The 17,875-nt window shown below is 39.1% G+C and overlaps 1 protein-coding gene and 1 pseudogene across 1 annotated transcript in view; one reads left to right on the top strand and one right to left on the bottom strand.

Moving 5' to 3' along the window:
• Window positions 1–17,875, bottom strand: part of ZNF317 (zinc finger protein 317) — a 371,627-nt gene that overhangs the window by 203,355 nt on the left and 150,397 nt on the right. The gene's annotated exons all lie outside the window — the stretch shown is intronic.
• LOC132535531 (zinc finger protein 709-like) lies at window positions 1,741–17,393 on the top strand (annotated as a pseudogene).

The raw sequence follows: 17,875 nt of genomic DNA, 5'->3' as shown, positions 1-17,875 counted from the left end.
CCCACCTCCCTAAAGCTCTACCCCAATAGGGAAGCATAGGAGCAGGATGGGGGTGTTGATCAGCCTATGTCCAGTGGAAAAACAATTACAGAAATCATACCTCCCATTTTCTGCTCCCTGTAGAGGTATTTGGTCCATACTCCCAGGGTAATAAAGAACAGAGGACCTTCCATTGGCGGGGATGGGATATGCACTGTGTTGGGGGATTCCCATAGATAAGTGTCCACATAGTTATGGAGAAAATACTAGCTATCCTACTCCTCTGATTGATGGACATGAGGAAGAGGATGAAGCAGTTCATGCTGGGCTGGTGTCACAGCACAATGGTTGTGTAAATGACCTTCATGCCTGAGATGTATAAGATTCTGAGCTCCATGGTTCAATTTGCAGAACTACATAAAAGCAGAGCTAAGCAGAACTTTGGTAATAAACAAACAAACAAACAAACAAAAAACACAATAATATTGTTATGTGGAAAACTGAGAAATGTTATGCATGTACAAATTATTGTATTTACTGTCAGCTGTTCAACATTAATCTCCCAATAAAGAGATTTTAAAATGAATAAATAGAGAAATAGAAAAGAAAATAGAAAAAATTCTCCAGCTATGTATTATTTATGTTAGGGAATGCTGAAATTCAAGGAGACTGGACCCAAAATTGGGTGGAGGAGAAATCTAATGTTATTTTAAATTGTGGACTGAGATCCATGGTCGTCACCCTGTAGACTCTGGCCCAGAATGGACATTGTGACATATTTTAAACTAGGATATATGAGTAAGTTAAATTAGCCTTGGATTACAGAAGCAGTGGTTATCACAATTAGACAGTGGTTTTCACAGTTACAGGTGGTCATGGTACAAGGACTCTTCTCTTTCAGGACCGGGAGTGAGGGAGTAGGGGCATCTTGTCTTTCATGACCAGGCATTGGGGAGTGGTTGGCATTACTGGAATTTCCCTCAGCTAAAATTTCTGAATTCTTTGATTCCCTCTCATCCACAGTTTCAGAACATTGTTTATTTCATTTTATTTTCTTTCAAATTTATCTATTATTGTGAGAGAAGTATAAGTAGAGAATCAGAGACTCACAACTGCGCACGTAGTGCCAAGGTTCAAAGTCTTCAGACCCATATGCTTTGGATTCCAACACTATCCACTGTGCTACTTGCTGGCCTGCACAGTATTATATTTTAATTTGTTTAGTTAATTATTCAAAGAGTTGTGCTAACTTTTTGCTCATGGGGTTTACTCTGTTCAACTTTTTTAGGGTTAGAAACGGAGTTTGAAGAAAATTTACTAGTCTCTCTTTTCCCCAGGCTCTGTTCTCCTTTGCTTTCTGAAAATCACTGCTATTATTTTACCAGAGCATTCCTCAGCTCTGGTTTATGATGGTGCTGAGGATTGAATTTGAGGCTTGTAGTGCCTCAGGTATGAAAGTATGTTTGTATGTGATTATCACTGTTTTGCTGCTGATCTCTGAGAAGTGAGGCCTATGGTAAGTAGGAAGACTCAGACATTTTATTAGAATTTGAAGATCCATGCATTTATTGAAGGAGAAAGTGAAGAGTTTGAATGAGATATGTCAGTAAAATTTTTAAGTGTAGGGAAGACCCTGATATGCAGGATAACTCATTCAGCAGTTAGTCCCCAAGTGTTTTGTCCTTGTTCCAGAATCCCTTCACCTTGAAAGGCTAGGTTATTGGACCTTTTGTACATTACAGTATCTTCCTTGTAGGAGCAGTGCTGTCAAGCTAAACAACTTTGCCAGTGGATCTCAATCATAGTCTCAAACTGGTACTGTGATTTCTCTTCATTTTCTGTCCTGAGAAGGAATTGAGAGGAGGAAGGAATGGCAGTTTCTCAGGTAAGTGGCATGTTCTGCATCTCATGCTGTCTTTTTCTTCCTAGATAAGTTGTATTTTAATTTATAAATATATTTTCGTTTATGTCTATTTCACTGCTTATTTGCCTGCATCTCTCTCTTTCCACTTACTTTCTACTTTTTTTTTTTTCCCACCGCCCAATCTCCATATCCCACCCCCTCCCCCAATAGCTTTCCCATTCTCTATTAATATCTATGCACCCAATGAGAAGCCATCTAAATACATCAAACTTCTATTGAAAGAGCTACAGCAATATATTAACAGTAACACAATCATAGTAGGGGACTTCAACACCCCACTATCTCAACTTGACAGATCATCCAGGAAGAAAATCAGTAAAGACTTTCTACTTTTTTTTAAAGATTTTATTTATTTATGAGAAAGACAGGAGGAGAGAGAAAGAACCTGACATCACTCTGGCACATGTGCCGTCGGGGATCGAACTCAGAACCTCATGCTTGAGAATCCAAAGCTTTATCACTGCGCCGCCTCCTTGACCACTTCATTTACACTTAAAAAACTTTTCTTTTCTTTTTTTTTTTTAACCATAGGGTAGGGGGGATACAATTCCACACCAATTCCCACCACCCAATCTCCATATCCCACCCCCTCCCCAGTAGCTTTCCCATTCTCTATCCCACTGGGAGAATGGACTCAGGGTCATTGAGGGTTGCAGAAGGTGGAAGGTCTGGCTTCTGTAATTGCTTCCTCGCTGAACATGGGCGTTTACTGGTCGGTCCATACTCCCAGTCTGCCTCTCTCTTTCCCTAGTAGGGTGGGTCTCTGGGGAAGCTGAGCTCCAGGACACATTGGTGGGGTCTTCAATCCAGGGAAGCCTGCCTAGCATCCTGATGGCATCTGGAACCTGGTGACTGAAAAGAGAGTTAACATACAAAGCCAAACAAATTGTTGAGCAATCATGGACCCAAAGCTTGGAATAGTGGAGAGGAAGTGTTAGGGAGGGTACTCACTGCAAACTCTAGTGTACTTCTGCTTTCTTACTTTGGTGCCATACTCCAAACTCAGTCAATTTCTGCTTTGCGTTTCTACTTTTTTTTTTTTTTTTTTTACATGCATAACATTCCCCAGATTCCCATTTAACAATACAACCCCCACTATTTCATTCATCATTTTTCATGGACCTGTATTGTCCCCACCCACCTACCCACCCCAGAGTCTTTTACTTTGGTGTAATACTCCAATTCCATTTCAGGTTCGACTTGTGTTTTCTTTTCTAATCTTGTTTTTCAACTTCGGCCTGAGAGTGAGATCATCCCATATTCATCCTTCTGTTTCTGACTTATTTCACTCAACATGATTTTTTCAAGGTCCATCCAAGATCGGCTGAAAACGGTGAAGTCACCATTTTTTACAGCTGAGTAGTATTCCATTGTGTATATATACCACAACTTGCTCAGCCACTCATCTGTGGTTGGACACCTGGGTTGCTTCCAGGTTTTGGCTATTACAAATTGTGCTGCCAAGAACATATTTGTACACAGCTCTTTTGGGATGGGTGTGTTGGGTTCCTTAGAACATATCCCCAGGAGCGGAATTGCAGGGTCATAGGGTAGGTCCATTTCTAGCCTTCTGGGAGTTCTCCAGACTGTTCTCCACAGAGGCTGGACCAACTGACATTCCCACCAGCAGTGCAGGAGGGTTCCTTTGACCCCACACCCTTTCCAGCATTTGCTGCTGTTCCCTTTTCTGATGTATGACATTCTCACAGGCGTGAAGTGGTATCTCGTTGTTGTCTTTATTTGCATTTCTCTGACGATCAGGGACTTGGAGTATTTTTTCATGTGCTTTTTGGCCTTTTGGATCTCTTCTGTGGTGAATATTCTGTCCATGTCCTTCCCCCATTTTTGTATAGGGTTATTTGTTGTCTTGTTGTTGAGAATATTCTGATTGTTAGCTTCTTGTCTGATGTATGGCAATAAAGATTTTTCCCATTCTGTGAGGGGTCTCTTGGTTTGGGTAGTAGTTTCTTTTGCTGTGAAGAAGCTTTTTAATTTGATGTATTCCCATAGGTTTATGCTTGTCTTAGACTTCTTAGTAATTTATGTGGAAAAGATTTCTGCCAATATTTTCTCTAAGTATCTGATAGTGTGTGGTCTAACATCCAAGTCCTTGATCCACTTGCAATTTACTTTTGTATTTGGTTAAACATAGTGGTTCAGTTTCATTCTTCTGCATATTTCAACCCATTTTTTCCAACACCATTTGTTGAAGAGACTCTGCTGTCTCCATTTAATAGTGTGGGCACCTTTGTCAAAGATTAGATGTCCATAGGTATGGGGGCTTACTTCTGGGCTCTCAGTTCTATTCCACTGGTCAGTATGTCTATTCCTGTTCCAGTACCAAACAGTTTTGATGACAATGGCCCTATAATACAATTTGAGATCTGGGAGTGTGATGTGATGCCACCAGTTCTGTTCTTCTCAAGATTGTTTTGGCAATTCTAGGTCTTTTCTGGTTCTAGATAAACATTTGTAGCATTTGTTCTATTCTCCTAGAAAATGTGGTAGGGATCTTGATGGGGATAGCATTAAATTTGTATATGGCTGTGGGTAGTATATTTGTTTTTATGATGTTAATTCTTCCAACCCACAAAGATAGAATATCTTTCCACTTATTTGCATCTTTTTCAGTTTCCTTCAGTAGTGACTCAATTTTCAGTATACAAGTCTTTCACTTCTTTGGTTAGGTTTACTCCTAGATATTTTACTGTTTTAGTTGGTATACTAATAGATATTAATTTCTGGATCTCAGTTTTGTAGCCTGACAACTTACTTTATTGCCTGATGCTATCCAAAACTTCTTGCTGGATTCCTTAGGTTTTTCTTTTTTTTATATATATTTATTTATATTTATTTATTCCCTTTTGTTGCCCTTGTTGTTTTATTGTTGTAGTTATTATTGTTGTTGTCATTGTTGGATAGGACAGAGAGAAATGGAGAGAGGAGGGGAAGACAGAGAGGAGGAGAGAAAGATAGACATCTGCAGACCTGATTCACCACCTGTGAAGCAACTCCCCTGCAGGTGGGGAGCCAGGGTACGAACAGGGGTCCTTATGCCGGTCCTTGTGCTTTGCGCCACCTGCGCTTAGCCCACTGCACTACAGCCCGACTCCCTCTTTAGGTTTCTCTATGTATACTATTGTCATCTGCAAATAGGGAGAGTTTGACTTCTTCTCTTCCAATCTGTATCCCTTTAATTCCTTGCTCCTGCCTGCTTGCTACAACAAGAACTTCCAACACTATGTTGAATAGTAATGGTGATAGTGGGCAGCCCTGTCTAGTACCTGATCCGAGGGCAAATGCTTCCAGTTTTTCACCATTGAGTATGATGTTGGTTGTAGGTTTGCTATATATAGACTTCACTATCCTCATGAATTTTCCATCTATTCCCATTTTTGTAGTGTTTTGTTCATAAAGGGATGTTGTATAGTGTCAAAGGCTTTCCTGCATCTATTGATATGACCATGTGGTTGATATGGTGGATCATGTTGATTGATTTATGTATATTAAACCATCCTTGCATACCTGGGATAAACCCCACTTGGTCATGATGAACAATCTTTTTAATATACTGCTGTATCCGGTTGGCTATTTATTTCTGCCCTAACTCTAGTGATTTCTGTCCTTCTGGTTGCTTTAGGGTTCCTTTGTTCTTCTTCTAGGTCTTTAATATGTGCATTCAGGCTGTCTATTTGTGCTTTTTCTAGTTTCTGAATGTGTGCTTGTATGGCTATGAACTTCCCTCTCAGTACTGCCTTAGTTGTGTCCTAAATATTTTTGACAGCTTGTGTCTTCATTTTCATTGACATGTTGAAACATTTTGATTTCTTGCTTGATTTTCTCTTTTACGCAGAAGTTGTTAAGAAGTATACTGTTGAGTTTCCACATTTTGGGGCTATTACTAATCTTTTGTTGATTGTGAAGTGTTAGTTTAATTGCACTGTGGTCTGAGAAGATGCTTGGGATGATTTCAATGCTCTTGAATTTGCTGATGCTGTCTTTGTGGCCTAGCATATGGTCTATCCTTGAGAATGACCCATGTGGAATTGAGTAAAATGTGTATTCCAGTTTCTTGGGATGAATGACTCTGAAAATGTCCAATAGTTCTAGTTTATCTATCTCTTCATTTAGCTCCCTTATGTCTTTGTTATTTTTCTGCTGGATGATCTGCCAAGTTGAGAGAGTGGGATATTTAAGTCCACTACTATGACTGTGTTGCTGTTAATATATTACTGTAGCTCTTTCAGGAGACATTTGATGTATTTACATGGCTTCTCATTGGGTCCATACATGTTAATACTTGTTAAGTCCTCTTGATTGACTGACCCCCTGAGCATTAAGTAGTGTCCATTTGTATTTTTTTACTTTCTTTTTTATTTATGTATTTATTATTTATTTATTCTGTTTTGTTGCCCTTGTTGTTTTACTGTTGTAGTTATTATTGTCGTTGTTGGATAGGAGAAAGAGAAATGGAGAGAGGAGGGGGAAGACAGAGAGAGGGAGAGAAAGATAAGACACCTGCAGACCTGCTTCACCACTTGTGAAGCAACTCTCCTGCTGATGGAGAGCCGGGGCTTGAACCGCGATCCTTACTCTGGTCCTTGTGCTTTGCGCCACCTGCACTTAACCCACTGCGCTACAGCCCGACTCCCCATTTGTTTTTTTTTATCTTATGTGTTTTAAAGTCTATTCTTTCAGATATGAGAATAGCTCTTCAAGCTCTTTTTTGTGGTCCATTAGCTTGTATGATAGTTTTCCAGCCTTCAATTTGAGTCTGTGTTTGTCTTGTTGAGTTAGGTGGGCCTTGTTGCTTTTCATTGTTGTTGTATTTATTACTGTTTTTGTTACTGATGACATTATTGTTAGACAGGGCAGAGAGAAATGGAGAGAGGAGGAGAAATCAGAGAGGGGGAGAGAGATGGACACCTACATAACTGCTTCAGTGCTTGTGAAGTAACTCCATTGCATATGGGGAACTGGGGGCGCAAACCCGGATCCTACAGCTCGACCTTGCACTTTTGCCACATTCACTTAGCCCAACACCTAACTCACTGTCCCCTTTTAATATGGTTGTTTCTTTACCCCACTGAATTCTGTGAGTGCATATATTGGTTACTATCCCTTTACCTGATGTCTGACATGTAAATATTTTTCCTCATTTGATACTGTGTCTGTCGAGCTGATGGCACCTTTTATTATGTAAAATATTTGAAGTTTTATTTATTTCCATTGGTCATTTTTTCCCCTAGTGTTATTCTTGCTATTGAGATCTCTATAGGCTCTATAGTGGAAATGTGAGGTTCCTGCTGACTTAGGGTTCAAGACGACAATGCATAGTTATTGTTATCATCACATTATTTGGTAATTGGTTTAACTTTGAAAGGGCCCTTTGTTAGGATTTGCTGTACAATATCAAACATCTTCTATGTAGCTGTGCCACCAGTTGCTTCTGTTCTCCCTATTCTAGGCTTTTGAGAGAGTCAACATATCAAAGACTCAGCCTCGCCATCTCTTGTTTTTTTGTGATGCATAGAGAAATGGTGCTCATGCTACAGAGTTATAATACCAATCATTATATCACCTTATAGGCCATGAATGTAATGCATTTTATGAACAAGTTACCCAATATATGTTTGCAGATTAAATAATCAGTGATTTTATAAAATTGAGAGTGGATGTCTAATTTTTGTCAGTATGAAGTGTTTTTTTAATTTTATAAATGTTCCCTTTTGTTGCCCTTGTCTTTTTTATGTTCTTTTTTTTTTTTTTTGTAGTTATTGTTGTCATTGTTGGATAGGACTGAGAGAAATAGAGAGAGGAGGGGAAGACAGAGAAAGGGGTAAAAAGACATATTTAGACCTGCTTCACTGCTTGCAAATCAATCTCTCTGCAGGTGAAAATCAACCTCTCTGTAGGTGCGAAGCTAGGGTCTTGAACCATTATCATTATGCTGGTCCTTGTGCTTCACACCATGTGCACTTAACCTGCTACAGTACTGCCCGACTCCCTGAAGTGTTTTCTCACATAAATATACTTCATATATTTTAGTGCTCAGTGACCTATGAAGATATAACTGTGGTATTCACTCAAGAGGAGTGGACACTATTAAATCCTTCAGAGAAGAAACTCTACAGAGATGTGTTGTGGGAAAACCATAGGAATTTTCTCTCAATAGGTAATTATAATCTTCATTCATTCATTTGTCAATTAGAAGACATATTTGTCCACCACTGTTCACCATTGTAAATTCAATATATATAAATGATTTGTAATACTTTTTTCATTTTTAGGAAAATTACTAGATGAACATTCCACCAATAAGCAGCAGCATAACCACCAAGGAAATAAACAAAGGTTTGAGTACATTGCATAATACAATCATTTTAGAGTAATTAAAATTTATAACCACTGCTACCAATATATAATTCTTTATTTTTTATTTTTTTAATTTAAGAAAGGATTAATTAACAAAACCATAGGGTAGGAGGGGTACAACTCCACATAATTCCCACCACCCACTCTCCATATCCCACCCTCTCCCCCGATAGCTTTCCCATTCTCTATCCCTCTGGGAGCATGGACCCAGGGTCATTGAGTGTTGCAGAAGGTAGAAGGTCTGGCTTCTGTAATTGCTTCCCCGCTGAACATGGGCGTTGACTGGTAGGTCCATACTCCCAGTCTGCCTCTCTCTTTCCCTAGTAGGGTGTGTCTCTGGGGAAGCTGAGCTCCAGGACACATTGGTGGGGTCTTCAATCCAGGGAAGCCTGCCTAGCATCCTGATGGCATCTGGAACCTGGTGACTGAAAAGAGAGTTAACATACAAAGCCAAGCAAATTGTTGAGCAATCATGGACCCAAAGCTTGGAATAGTGGAGAGGAAGTGTTAGGGGGGGTACTCACTGCAAACTCTAGTGTACTTCTGCTTTCTTACTTTGGTGCCATACTCCAAACTCAGTCAATTTCTGCTTTGCGTTTCTACTTCTTTTTTTTTTTTTACGTGCATAACATTCCCCAGATTCCCATTTAACAATACAACCCCCACTCTGTCATTCATCATCGTTCATGGACCTGTATTCTCCCCACCCACCCACCCACCTACCCCAGAGTCTTTTACTTTGGTGTAATACTCCAATTCTATTTCAGGTTCGACTTGTGTTTTCTTTTCTAATCTTGTTTTTCAACTTCAGCCTGAGAGTGAGATCATCCCATACTCATCCTTTTGTTTCTGACTTATTTCATTCAACATGATTTTTTCAAGGTCCATCCAAGATGGGCTGAAAACGGTGAAGTCACCATTTTTTACAGCTGAGTAGTATTCCATTGTGTATATATACCACAACTTGCTCAGCCACTCATCTGTGGTTGGACACCTGGGTTGCTTCCAGGTTTTGGCTATTACAAATTGTGCTGCCAAGAACATATATGTACACAGCTCTTTTTGGATGGATGTGTTGGGTTCCTTAGGATATATCCCCAGGAGGGGAATTGCAGGGTCATAGGGTAGGTCCATTTCTAGCCTTCTGAGAGTTCTCCAGACTGTTCTCCACAGAATTGGACCAATTGATATTCCCACCAGCAGTGCAGGAGGGTTCCTTTGACCCCACACCCTCTCCAGCATTTGCTGCTGTTACCATTTCTGATGTATGACATTCTCACAGGAGTGAAGTGATATCTCATTGTTGTCTTGATTTGCATTTCTCTGACAATCAGAGACTTGGAGCATTTTTTCATGTGTTTCTTGGCCTTTTGGATCTCTTCTGTGGTGAATATTCTGTCCAAGTCCTCCCCCATTTTTGGATGGGGTTATTTGTTGTCTTGTTGTTGAGTCTGGCAAGCTCTTTATATATGTTGGTTATTAAACTCTTAACTGATGTTTGGCATGTAAAGATCTTCTCCCATTCTGTGAGGGGTCTCTTGGTTTGGGTAGTGGTTTCTTTTGCTGTGAAGAAGCTTTTTAATTTGATGTAGTCCCATAGGTTTATACTTGCCTTAGTCTTCCTTGTAATTGGATTCGTTTCATTGAAAATGTCTTTAAAATTTATGCGGAAAAAAGTTCTGCCAATATTTTCCTCTAAGTATCTGATAGTTTCTGGTCTAACATCCGAGTCCTTGATCCACTTGGAATTTACTTTTGTATTTGGTGAAATACAGAGATTCAGTTTCATTCTTCTGCATGTTTCAACCCATTGTTTCCAACACCATTTCTTGAAGAGACTCTGCTTTCCCCATGTAATAGTCTGGGCCCCTTTGTCAAAGATTAGATGTCCATACGTGTGGGGCCTCATTTCTGGGCTTTCAATTCTATTCCACTTGTCAGTGTGTCTGTTCATGTTCCAGTACCAAGCAGTTTTGATGACAATGGCCCTATAATACAGTTTGAGATCTGGCAGTGTGATGCATCCGGTTCTGTTCTTTTTTCTCAAGATTGTTTTGGCAATTCTAGGTCTTTTCTGGTTCCAGATAAACATTTGTAGCATTTTTTTCTATTCTCCTAAAAAATGTGCTTGGGATCTTGATGGGGATAGCATTAAATTTGTAGATGGCTCTGGGTAATATATTCATTTTGATGATGTTAATTCTTCCAACCCATGAACATGGAATATCTTTCCACTTCTTTGTGTCTTTTTCAATTTCTTTGAGTAGTGACTCATAATTTTCAGTATACAAGTCTTTCACTTCTTTGGTTAGGTTTACTCCTAGATATTTTATTGTTTTTGTCGCTATAGAAAAAGGAACTGCTTCCTGGATTTCAATTTCTTCTAACTTAGTGTTTGCATAGAGGAATGCCACTGACTTTTGAATGTTAATTTTATAGCCTGACACATTACTGTATTGCCTGATGATTTCCAAAAGCTTCTTGCTAGATTCCTTAGGTTTTTCCATGTATACTATCATGTCATCTGCAAATAAGGAGAGTTTGACTTCTTCTCTTCCAATCTGTATGCCTTTAATTCCTTGCTCCTGCCTGATTGCTATGGCAAGAACTTCCAACACTATGTTGAATAGTAATGGTGATAGTGGGCAGCCCTGTCTAGTACCTGATCTGAGGGGAAATGCTTCCAGTTTTTCACCATTGAGTATGATGTTGGCTGTAGGTTTGCTATATATAGACTCCACTATCTTGAGGAATTTTCCATCTATTCCCATTTTTTTAGTGTTTTGATCATAAAGGGATGTTGTATTTTGTCAAAGCCTTTCTCTGCATCTATTGATATGACCATGTGGTTTTTGGTCTTGCTTTTGTTGATGTGGTGGATCACATTGATTGATTTACATATATTAAACCAACCTTGCATGCCTGGGATAAACCCCACTTGGTCATGATGAACAATCTTTTTGATATACTGCTGTATCCGGTTGGCTAGAATTTTGTTCAATATTTTCGCATCGATGTTCATCAGAGATATTGGTCTGTAGTTTTCTTTTTTGGTTGTGTCCCTGTCTGCTTTTGGTATCAGAGTGATGTTGGCTTCATAGAAGCTGGCAGGGAGTATTCCAGTGTCTTCAATCTTCTGGAAGACGTTTAAAAGTAGAGGTATTAGTTCTTCTTTGAAAGTTTTGTAGAATTCATTTGTAAAACCATCTGGTCCAGGACTTTTATTTTTGGGAAGATTTTTGATAACTGTTTCAATTTCATTAGCTGTGACGGGCCTGTTCATGTTATCCACTTCCTCTTTACTTAGTTTTGGAAGTTGGTAGGTATCTAGGAAATCATTCATTTCTTCCAGGTTCTCTAGCTTGGTGGCATATAGTTGTTCATAGAAGCCTCGCATGACATGTTGAATTTCTGCAGTGTCTGTTGTGATTTCTCCTCTTTCATTTACTATCCGATTTATTTGGGTCTTCTCCCTTTTTTGTTTTGTGAGTCTGGCTAAAGGTTTGTCGATTTTGTTTACTCTTTCGAAGAACCAACATTTACTTTCATTGATCTTTTGTATGGTTTTCCTATTCTCAATGTTATTTATTTCTGCCCTAACTTTAGTGATTTCTGTCCTTCTGGTTGCTTTAGGATTCCTTTGTTGTTCTTCTTCTAGGTCTTTGAGATGTGCAATCAGGCTGTTTATTTGTGCCTTTTCTTGTTTCCTAATGAATGTGTGCTTGTATAGCTATGAACTTCCCTCTTAGGACTGCTTTAGCTGTGTCCCAAATATTTTGATAGCTTGTGTCTTCATTTTCATTGAACTCTTGAAACATTTTGATTTCTTCCTTGATTTCCTCTTTGACCCAGAAGTTGTTAAGAAGTGCACTGTTGAGCTCCCACATTTTGGCACTGTTACTAATCTTTTGTTGATTGTTAAGTGTTAGTTTAATTCCACTGTGGTCTGAGAAGATGCTTGGGATGATTTCAGTGCTCTTGAATAGGCTGATGCTGTCTTTGTGGCCTAACATATGGTCTATTCTTGAGAATGATCCATGTGGATTTGAGTAAAATGTGTATTCCAGTTTCGTGGGATGAATGACTGAAAATGTCCAATAGTTCTAGTTTATCTATCTCTTCATTTAGCTCCCTTATGTCTTTACTGATTTTCTTCCTGGATGATCTGTCAAGTTGAGATAGTGGGGTGTTGATGTCCCCTACTATGATTGTGTTACTGTTAATATATTGCTGTAGCTCTTTCAGTAGAAGTTTGATGTATTTAGATGGCTTCTCATTGGGTGCATAGATATTAATAATTGTTAAGTCCTCTTGATTGACTGATCCTCTGAGCATTAAGTAGTGTCCATTCCTATCTTTTTTAATCTTATCTATTTTAAAGTCTATCATGTCAGATATGAGAATAGCTGTTCCTGCCTTTTTTTGTGGGCCATTGGCTTGAATGATAGTTTTCCATCCTTTCACTTTAAGTCTGTGTTTCTCTTGTTGCGTTAGATGAGTTTCCTGTAGACAACATATTGTTGGGTTGTGTTTTCTGATCCATCTTCCTACTCTGTGTCTTTTAATAGGTGAATTCAGGCCATTGACATTTATTGATATCAAAGATTGAAGATATTTTAATGCCATTCTTGTAGAATTTTAGAGTGTTTTGATATATGTCCTATTTATGGTGGTCTGGTTGTTTATAGGAGACCTTTCAGAACTTCTTCCAGGGCACGCTTGGTGATGGTTGCTTCCTTCAACTGTTGCTTGTCTGAGAAGATTTTGATGCTTCCATCTAGTCTGAATGACAGTCTAGCAGGATATAGTATTCTTGGCTGAAAGCCTTTCTCATTGAGCACTCGATAGATAGCTTGCCATTCTCTTCTGGCCTGTAGTGTTTGTATGGAGAAGTCTGCTGCTAATCTTATGGGTTTTCCTTTGTAGGTGACTCTTTGTTTTTCTCTTGCAGCCTTGAGGATCCTTTATCCTTATTCCTTTCCAATCTAAGTATGACATGTCTTGGTGTCTTTAGGTCTGGGTTAATTCTGTTTGGGACCCTCTGGGCTTCTTGAATCTTTATGTCTTTGGTGTTGTCTAGACTAGAGAAATTTTCAGCTATTATGGCCTGGAGAACGCTTTCTTCCTCCCCTTCTCTTTCTTCCTCTGGTAAGCCAATAATGCGTATATTGTTTCTTTTGAAGTCATCCCATAGGACTCTGTTGTTGTTTTCAGCATCTCTTAATCTCTTTTTGAGATCTCTTACTTCTTCTTTAGTTGTCTCTAATTCATCCTCAATCTTGCTAATTCTGTCTTCAGCCTCATTGATTCTATTCTCTCTGCCCTCTACTGCTTTCTGGAGTTCATCTATTTTGTTGCCCTGCTATGATACTGTTTTAGCTTGTTCAGCTAGTTGCCTTTTTAGCTCAGCGATTTCAGCTTTCAGCTCTCTAATAACCATGAGATTATTAGAATTTTCTTGCATATTCTCATTTGTTGTTCCTGCATTTCTGATTACAATTTTTTCAAATTCTTTACTCACTCCTGTTATTATTTCCTTAGCTAATGTTTGGATGTTGAACTCGTTTTGTGCTTCACCCTCTGGAGGACTTTTAGCTGGACTCTTGTCCTGGTTCGAGTCTCCAATATTTTTTCTTGTTGTTTTAACCATTTTATATATTATGTTATGAGTTCCCTTTATCAGTACTTTTCAAATTACTGATCACTATTGCCTGGATTGGCTTGTGTCTAAGTAATTTAATTAAAGGGTTTACCGTGGTGGAAGTTAACAATTTTTTTTCAATCCCTGAGTTGGAGCTCAGTGGTGTAAAAGCCTCTTTTTTTTCTTCCCTGTAGGCTATGGGTGCCTGAGGGCTTTTAAACTATCAATAGGGTTCTTCGCTTAATCACTGACTCCTGACCAAGAGATAAAGCAGGGTATGGCAGAGATAATCCAGTGGTTATGCAAAGAGACTTTCACAGCCCCTCAGCTATGCCAAGGAGGTATAGGTCTTCTCCTCAGTTTCCCGGTTAGATCTCTGTACCCTGGTGTCCCTACCTGTTGCTGCTCCAGATTCTGAGGGTAGTAGCAATGGAGACTCAGAGTTGCACTTGGTCAGTCTCTGGGGAGTCCTTTCCTCCCTTCAGCTGTCCCCTTGTTGTGGAGCAGACTGGAGGTGGTGTCTCCACTGATAAACTGTTGAACTGTTAGTAATCACTTAATCTCTCCTTAGGCCCCTCTCTCCTCTCTGTCACCATCCACGCCTGTTTGTACTCACGGGTGATTTACTGGGTTCCTGTGATCATTCTAGTCCTGTCTTGTTTCGGTTCGGGTGGTCTCCTTTGGTATTCCTAGTTGATCCGGGAGATCCCAATATATAATTCTTAAGCTATTTCATCAAGAATGATGCTATGAGTATGTTATGGAGTAGTTGGGCAAATGACTTAAATAGTGATAGATGTGACATCATGCCTAACATCCTCATTTTAATCACTGGCAACACATGTACCATAGTGATTTTCTGGATTGTCACTTTTCTCCACTTCATAGAAAAATCTCTCCCACAAATAATAAACAAATGGAAGCTATAAGACATAGATCAGTGGGGAGTTGGGCAGGGCGTTATGTGTTCATGTAGGAAAGCGCAAGGACTGGTTTAAGGATTCCGGTTCGAGACCCCAGCTTCCCACCTGCAGGGGAGTTGCTTCACAGGTGGTGAAGCAGGTTTGCAGGTGTCTATCTTTGCTCCTTCTCTGTCTTCTCTTCCTCTCTCCATTTCTGACTGTCCTATCCAACAATGATAATGTCAATAACAACAATAATAACTTACGTTTAACTGTTAAACTATGTCTTTTTATAATTTTAAATTATTGTCCTTATATTGTTAGTATAATAATTTTAAATATTTTGATAATGTCTGTGTTTTTTTGGTTGTTTATAATAATGACTTGCAATTTCCTTTAAAAATAAGAATATTGTTGTGTTCATTAAAGTGTCATTAAGTACCATATCTCTATTTTTCAGAAATATCGTCAGTTATCTTCAGCTACATGAAAGAACTCACAATGGAGAGAAAGCCTATGAATGTAAACAATGTAGTAAACCATTCAGTTCAGCAAGTCATCTTATGGTACATGAAATAAGTCACAGTGGAGAGAAACCCTATGAATGGAAACAATGTAGGAAAACATTCAGTTGGGCCAGTGATCTTAGGGTACATGAAAGAACTCACAGTGGAGAGAAACCCTATGAATGTAAACAATGTAGTAAAGCATTCAGTCAGGCCAGTCATCTTCAGAGACATGAAGGAACTCATAGTGGAGAGAAACCCTATGAATGTAAACAATGTAGGAAAACATTCAGTTGGGCCAGTGAGCTTCAGAGACATGAAAGAAGTCACAGTGGAGAGAAACCCTATGAATGTAAACAATGTAGTAAAGCATTTAGTCAGGCCAGTCATCTTATGGTACATGAAAGAACTCACAGTGGAATGAAACCCTATGAATGTAAACAATGTAGTAAAGCATTCAGTCGGGCCAGTGATCTTAGGGTACATGGAAGAACTCACAGTGGAGAGAAACCCTATGAATGTAAACAATGTAGTAAAGCATTCAGTTTGCCCGGTCATCTTAGGGTACATGAAAGAACTCACAGTGGAGAAAAACCCTATGAATGTAGGCAATGTAGTAAAGCATTCAGCCAGTCCAATAATCTTAGGGTACATGAAAGAACTCACAGTGGAGAGAAACCCTATGAATGTAAACAATGTAGTAAAGCATTCAGTTTGGCCAGTTATCTTAGGCTACATGAAAGAACTCACAGTGTAGAGAAACCCTATGAATGTAAACAATGTAGTAAAGCATTCAGTTTGGCCAGTCATCTTAGGGTACATGAAAGAACTCACAGTGGAGAAAAACCGTATGAATGTAGGCAATGTAGTAAAGCATTCAGCAAGTCCAATAATCTTAGGGTACATGAAAGAAGTCACAGTGGAGAGAAACCCTATGAATGTAAACAATGTAGTAAAGCATTCAGTTGGGCCAGCAATCTTAGGATACATGAAAGAACTCACAGTGGAGAGAAACCCTATGAATGTAAACAATGTAATAAAGCATTCAGTTTGGCCAGGTATCTTAGGGTACATGAAAGAACTCATATTCGAGAGAAACCCTATGAATGTAGACAATGTAGTAAAGCATTCGCCCGGGCCAGTAATCTTCAGAGACATGAAAGAACTCACAGTGGGAGAAACCCTATGAATGTAAACAATGTAGTAAAGCATTCGCCCGGGCCAGTAATCTTCAGAGACATGAAAGAACTCACAGTGGGAGAAACCCTATGAATGTAAACAATGTAGTAAAGCATTCGCCTGGGCCAGTAATCTTCAGAGACATGAAAGAACTCACAGTGGGAGAAACCGTATGAATGTAAACAATGTAGTAAAGCATTCAGTCGGGCCAGTCATCTAAGGGTACATGAAAGAAGTCACAGTGGAGAGAAACCCTATGAATGTAAACAATGTAGGAAAACATTCAGCCGGCCAGTCATCTTAGGGTACATGAAAGGACTCAGTGGAGAGAAATCCTATGTATGTAAGCAATAGAAAAGATAGGAAAAAATCAATGGAGCCAGTACCACCTCACCATGGTGCACTTCAGTCAGTGTTACACAAGCTCCTGCACTAAATATGGTCCCCAGATCAAATTGTTGGGGTTTATAGTTAACAATATATGGTTATATATCAGCAGAGTTCAGAATTAAAATCACTGGGAAACAAGTCTTTTGACTGCGAAGCAGAATGAAGTGACCTGAGGGCATGCAGATGGCTTGTACAGGGTAGAACAGGCCCAGTGAATTGTAGTCATGGCTTATTTTACTGATCAACAACATGAAAGATGACTACTATATGAGCTCACTCAACTGGAATTCATATAAGTGAGGTTCCAGAACTTACCAAAAAAAACAGAAACAAAGGGACTGTTTCTATTACATTATAAGAACTGAAATGGTTATCTTTGATAAACTGGGGACATAAAACTTTAATGTTGGATGTGGTGTGGAGCCATACTCTGTAACTTTACTATCTGGCATTCCACTGTTAGTCACAAATAAATGTTGCATAAAATCATTTCTCGATATATTTTGAATTGTTCATCTCAGTATTAAATTTATATATGCACACATTTATACCCAAACTGTATATTCCACTGAATTGCCTTGTCCATCCCAAAATATTTTCCATTTAGGAACACGAACCTAATTGTCTAGCTTGGACAATAAAATCATCTTCCCTTATTTTTGATTCATAAACGTAATCAAGCATAAGATGGCCTGCAGCCTCCCAGAAGGGCAATTAGATATCAGTATATTGGTTGGTCTGAATTAGAGGCTTCATTGTGTGGTGGTAGGAACATTTTTCTAAACTTAAAAGCATCAACTTTCTTGTACAAATTTATCAATCACCAGTGCTATCACAGGCTGACAGGTAGAGTTGCTCCCACACTGAAGAGGCACCGCATATCTCTCCATGCCTCACCTGGGCATGCCAGTCTTTGGCAATGCAGAAATAAGCTCCATCCCTTAAAAGTGTAGAACAATGGCTTCTTCCTAGTAGTTAC

The sequence above is a fragment of the Erinaceus europaeus genome, chromosome 23, assembly GCF_950295315.1.
Source record: "Erinaceus europaeus chromosome 23, mEriEur2.1, whole genome shotgun sequence".
NCBI classification, from domain to species: Eukaryota; Metazoa; Chordata; class Mammalia; order Eulipotyphla; family Erinaceidae; genus Erinaceus; species Erinaceus europaeus.
This window is presented reverse-complemented; position numbering and strand designations above follow the sequence as displayed.